At 65.0% G+C, this 5,717-nt stretch overlaps 1 protein-coding gene across 1 annotated transcript in view; it reads left to right on the forward strand.

The window, feature by feature from the left end:
• Positions 1-5,265: 5,265 nt before the first annotated feature.
• TACC3 (transforming, acidic coiled-coil containing protein 3) overlaps positions 5,266-5,717 on the forward strand; it is a 20,458-nt gene continuing 20,006 nt past the window's right edge. The window contains exon 1 of the mRNA XM_012663683.1: positions 5,266-5,324. The gene's annotated coding sequence lies outside the window, so the exon portion shown is untranslated. The remainder of the gene's footprint in view (positions 5,325-5,717) is intronic.

Genomic DNA, 5,717 nt, shown 5'->3' on the forward strand with positions numbered 1-5,717 from the left:
GGGGGGGGGGGGGCTGTCGGCACATGCAGGAAGGGGGTCTGATGAAAGTAGGTGGCTGCAATGTGCAGTCAGGAGGTTCTGCCGCCGAGAGCGACAGGAAGAGCCAGCGGGGGCAGCGGGCACCAAGGCAAGAGGGCAGGAGGTGCCAGAGGAGCCCAGGGAGTAACAGCCCCAGGACAGACCTCGTGAGCACCTGTTGTATATGGGATAGTTTGGGATCTGGGAAAGGTGTGGAAAGGGACCGAGTTCTTCTCCCTCATGGGGCCCTTGGGCCCGTTTCGGAGGACACCGCACCCAGGGTTGGCCACCACCCCCAGGGTGGAAGTGCACGGAAGGCCCCAGCTGGAATGGGTTGGGGAGAACAGCACAGCCCCCCACTCCAGGCTTCAGCCTGGAGTTCTGGGGACGCCCAGCCCCGACAGGCCTGAGCACGAGGGTCCAGGCGGGTGGCAGGCACAAACTGAGGCTCCACCTGCTCCGCCCCCAGCGACAGGGGTGGACGTCTCCACTGCCCCAGCCCCTCCCCTGCCAATGCCTCCAGCGCCAGCATCACTGCCCAGCAGGAATCCGGCCACAATAGGCGACTGCAGGGTCCCACTAATGCAGGCCAACCCCAGTAGTGCAGGCCACCTGTGTCCTGAGCCTGACACCTACCCTCCAAATGGCCTTCCCTGTCTGGCAGTGAAGAAGACATTTGGTTTGAGAGTCCCCTCCCCTCGATGGCCATAGCCCCGCCGGCCAGTGGAACCAGCTCAGTGAGGCTGCACAGGCTGGGAGAGGCCCAGGTGGCCGGCAAGTCTGCCGTCCACGCCCTGTGCCCTCCCAGGGACAGCAGCCACAGCCCCCAAGGAGGGAGATGGTTCCATCTGGTCACCACTGAGTCCCCTGGACCGGCATGGCACTTGGCCCATGCAGATGGGTGCTGACCCTCTCACACCTGAGAAGATGGAGACCCCACCCTCCACCGGCTCCCCGTCAGGGTGGGGTCAAAGCAGCCAGGTGAGGGAAAGGGCCCACAACCAGAGGGTACAGCGGCGGGCACACCTGCACTAGAAAATGAAGAGGTGGCAGGGATCGGCCAGGGAGTGGACAGTGGGGCTGGTGCAGGGGTTGCCAAGTGGGAGTGTGGTGGGCGTGTGGTGGAGGCGGATGAGGGGGTCTCTTCTTCAGCCTTCCTGTAACCCAGCTCCCTGGAGCAGCTGAGCTGGAACAAAGAAGCTTAAACCCAGGACCACTCAAGAAAGCCACCCTCACCGGGCTGGGACTTGGCTAGGGTCTCCAGGAAGAGTGGGGCAGAGGCAAGCTCCTGGGGTGGGAAGAGGGGTCCTGGAAAGGCCCCAGGGCCCACTGCTCCCCGCAGTGAGCACAGAGGGCAGCCCTGGGCACCTCATTTATGCCCACTTGTGCCCCCAGGCCACAGAGCAGTTCACGGGGAGAAGGGGCACCAGGGGCCCTGGGGGGTCAGGCCAGACTCCCCTCCCCCACCCCAGCTGGCCCTCTGAGCCCTGCCCTTCCAAAGCCCCTAGAACTCTGGCCAGAGGACAAGTTCAGATAACGTGACCATGTGACCGAGGCAGAGATAAACTGTGGCCGCCCCAGGCCCTGATTAGCAGCAAATCCCAGGAAGTTTCCGCCCCATCCTGAAACCCCGACTCCTCAGCCTGTCTGCGATAAGCCCACCTGTCACCCATCCAGACCAGGCCCGGGCCTGGCCACCCCCACAGCCTCCCTGCCCAGGTGGGGGGCTGGCCCTACCCACAAAGGCTTTCCCCATTTGGTGTTTGCTCTAAAGCGAGCTTGGGGTACTCTCCTGGGGTCGGGCCAGGGCCCCGTAAATGCCCAGTGGTGCCAGTGGGGTCGGTGGCAAGGGGTCAGTGATAACACGTTTCCTCAAGGCCCAGACAGTACCCCCTCCCTGCCCTAGTGCACCCAGGGTCCCCACAAGGCTGGACTCTTCCTCCCAAGGGTGTGGGGGTCCTGCTGGTGGAGACAGGAAAGACACTGTGGCAGGGTCCACTGGCAGCCCAGGGATCCCACTCCCTTCCACGAGCCAGGTGGCCGTGTGTCCACCCAGCCAGTTCCTGGGCCCTCCAGCTCAGGGAGCTCCGGGCAGGTGGGCAGCATGGTTAGGGCTGGAGGAAGCACTGAGCGAGGCGAGACCTTCAGATGCTTCTCCAGCCTAGGTGGCCCATGCAAGGGATGGGTGCACTGAGGCAGTAGGGCCTTGGCTGTTGTCACCTGCAGGCCAGCAGCAGAGCTGGAAGGGGGAGGAGGACGCCAGGCCCTGCGAGGAGGTCATGGGCACCTGGGCAGGAGAGACCATGGGGCAGGGGCAGGTGGACACCTCTGACCACAGTGGGGTCAACGGTGGGCCTGGCCTAGGGGCAGTAGTAGAGGGGTGTGGGCAGGCCTTGCCCTTGGTTGGCTGGGTGGTGTGCTTGTTGCCCTCAGGCAGATGACTTAATCACAGGCGGGCTTTGTCCCCGGGCACCCGCCCCCTGCCGGGATCCTCCTCCTGACCAGGCTGCCGGCCGCAGGCTGCCCCCACCCGGCTCCTAGCAACCTGCAGCGGACCGTGGGCAAATGCGAGGAGGGCTGGGGGCTCTCCACCCACCTCGGGGCCTGGGAACAGCACGGGGGTGGCCACAGGGTGCATCCAGGGCGGATCCATCCTGGGCTGGGCTCAGGGGACGCCCGCCAGCCTGGCCTGTGCCAGCCCCCGAAGAGGGCATCCTGGCAGAGGAGGCTCCAGGGCCAGGGGCCAGGGGTAAGGAGCTTTGTATGCCACAGGTCCCCTCTCTTCCTGCCGCCCCCCCCCCAGCCTGATCCTGTCACAGCCTTAGAAAGTGAGACAAAGGCCCCAGGAGGCCCCGGAGGGCTGGGACAGAGGCAGGAGATGGGTTTTTAATGACCAGAGCCACAACAGTGGGAGCAGAGGCAGCTCATTAACCCTGTCGGGCCCTCACACTGGGCCCACCGACCGCCTCCGGGCCCCTCCCGGCCTTCCAGCTGCCCCCGTTGCTGACCCCAAGAGACTCTGGAAACAAAGTCAAAATCTCATCTCCAAAGAGACAGGGTCAAGGGGTCCCAGGTCGAGAACGCCCCTACCCAGGCAACCCATCCTCCAGTCCCCTGCCAGAGGCACTGGGTGAGATGGGTCCTGGGCAGGGGTGGTGGCTGGACCCCAGCTTGGAACAGCCCGCACCCCGCCCGCCATCGCTTCCCCTATGCATTTGCAACTTTCCCATTTCCTGACCTTGGAAGAGGAACTGAACCCTGACCTGGTGTGTTGCCTGCGGTGTGGGAACCTGCCTTCCTCCCAGATTGGAAGCCCCCAGTCCCTCACAGAGATGTGCCTGAAAAAGTGGAGGGAACTCAGAGCCCTTCATGGGCTGCAGAACTGGGGTATGAGCCCTCAAGACCCCAGTAATCTGCTCATTCCTTCATGTTCAGGGCAGCATGGGCTCTGTCTGCTTTGGTTTCCCCACCTCTAAAGTGGTGGTGGGTGTGTGGGCGGACAGGCGGCTGGGTGCAAGTGCTGGGGGTGGCCTGTCCTAGGCTGGAAGGCACACGATGCAGGGTGGGGCGCCTTGAGTCCCTGACTGCTTGCGGGAACCCCAACTGCCTGCCTGGGGTCCTGTCCTCCCACTCAGCCCCCCAGAGGTTCTCAGAGCCATTGCACCCCTGCCCCCTCAGCTCCTGCTGAAGCTCTGGCCTCAGACCTGTCATGTGACCTTGCCAGCACCTTGGGTCCCCTGAGCCTTATTTTTCTGGAGGGCCCAGGTGTCCAGGGACCCAGTGCAGAAATAGGGGAGTAGATTGAGGTTTGCAGTCCCAGCTAAACTGCACAACCCACAGGTAGCCCTCAGGGGTAGGGGACGGGAGTGAGCAGGCTCTCCCGGAAGGCAAGCAGGCCCCCAGCCCCCACCCCAGGAGCGCTCACGGCAGCCCTTGAGGTCAATGCTGAACAAGAGACTGAGGCCCAGACAGGGCAGCATCACCCACCGACACCCTGCACCCACCCCAAGGTGCCACGCTCCCGCAGCTAGACGCACGGAGCTACCGCGTCCTCGTCCCGGGCGGGGAGCTGGTGGGCAGCGCCTCACTGAGCGGCAGCAGCGAGTGGCACAGCAGCATGGTGGCCGTTCAGAGCAGATGGAAGGGCACGAAGGCGGCGTCCTCTCTGCCCAGCCAGCCCGACAGCACGTTCTGCACCGTGAGCCCGGCTGACTGGAACTCGTTGGGCGTCAACACGAAGCACACGGCGAAGAGCAGATAGGTGAGCGTGCAGGTCACCTCAGGGCTGTCCATGGCACCGCCGCCAGGTGGCCGTCCGGCGATGCCGACCGCCTGGGCGCGGGCGAGAGGCCACGGTGTCCGTCTTCGGCCGGTATGTTGTCGCTGCCGCGCCCGGCCGCCACGTGCCTCTCTGGGAGATGGAGTTTCCCCCGGCTCCCGAATCATGCCAACCGCAGGACATTCTGGGAAATGCCGTGCCAGCGCCCTGCCGTCGCGGGGCAACGGGAGATGGATACCGACCGCAGTCTGCAGCCTCCACGCCACGCGCGGGGCCCTCTGGGAAATGGAGTCCGACCAGCCTCACCCCACTCCCCGCCATGCCGCCCACAGGGCACTCTGGGAGATTGAGTCCGCCCCCAGAAGGCATGCCGCCCGCGGGGCACTCTGGGATATGGAGTTTACCACCGCCTCTCAATTATGTCCCGTGCGAGACACTCTGATAAATGGGGTCACATCGTACGGCCGCCAAGGGACACTGAGAAATGCAGACTCTGCGCTCCGCGTCCGACCAAAACCCGTGAGCCGCCGCGACACTGCCCACGAAGGTGCGGACCCTCCTGACAGACGCTACATCTGGTCCCATTTTACAGCTGGGGAAACTTAGTCCAAGCCAGCCGTCTCAGTCTGCGGGCATGCCGCTCAGCCCAGTCGCCTCTGCGGCAAAAGCTGAGATCCCCGGGACCGTGATGGTTCCCGCGACCCCGGCCCACCCTGGAGCAGAGGTTGTCCTGTGCGACCCTGTGGTCTTTCCAATGCCCGCCACACCTAGAATTATGCCGACCCGGAAGGAGAATCACAGGCGGGGGAGGAGGGAGGGGGGCTGGCGCAGCGTGTCTTCTTATTGGTGAACCAGCCCCCGGTCGCACGCTGATTGGCCTCGCCGATCCTATCGTCGGGATTTGAATCCGCGGGCGCGACAGCAGCAACCGGACTGGGCTGCGGCTACTCGGTACCCACGAAGCTTCGAGTCTCCTTCTTTCCTCGCGGCCGCGGCACGGGCTCCGAGCCCCGGCAGCAGCGAGCAGGTAGGCAGGCCGCCGCCGTTCCCCCCTCAGGATTCCGGGTTCTCCAGGACACCCTCTAGTTACTACCGCCGCCGGGCTCGGCCCCTCGGGTTCCCCTCTGGCCGCCGCTTCCCCAGAAGCGTCTCCTCCGCCGGAGCCACCCGGCCCCGTCAGCCGGCCCTTCGGTGCAGTGTGGCCCTGGGCAGTGGCCGGGCTGAGGCGAGCCAAGCCGCGGAGCGGGCGCGGGGCCCCGCCGTTGTCCGCGGGCGACCTGAGTCCATTCTCTCTCCTGAAGCACCGCGCTCCCAGTCCGAGGTTGGCTACCGTCTCACTCCCGCTCCCTCTTCTCGCGGTGCCTCTTGTGCGTTGATCTCCTCTAGCCTTTCTTCTGGGGCCAACTCCAGCTGTGCCACC

This window comes from Propithecus coquereli, unplaced genomic scaffold (genome assembly GCF_000956105.1).
Source record: "Propithecus coquereli isolate 6110/MARCELLA unplaced genomic scaffold, Pcoq_1.0 Scaffold821, whole genome shotgun sequence".
Lineage (NCBI taxonomy): Eukaryota > Metazoa > Chordata > Mammalia > Primates > Indriidae > Propithecus > Propithecus coquereli.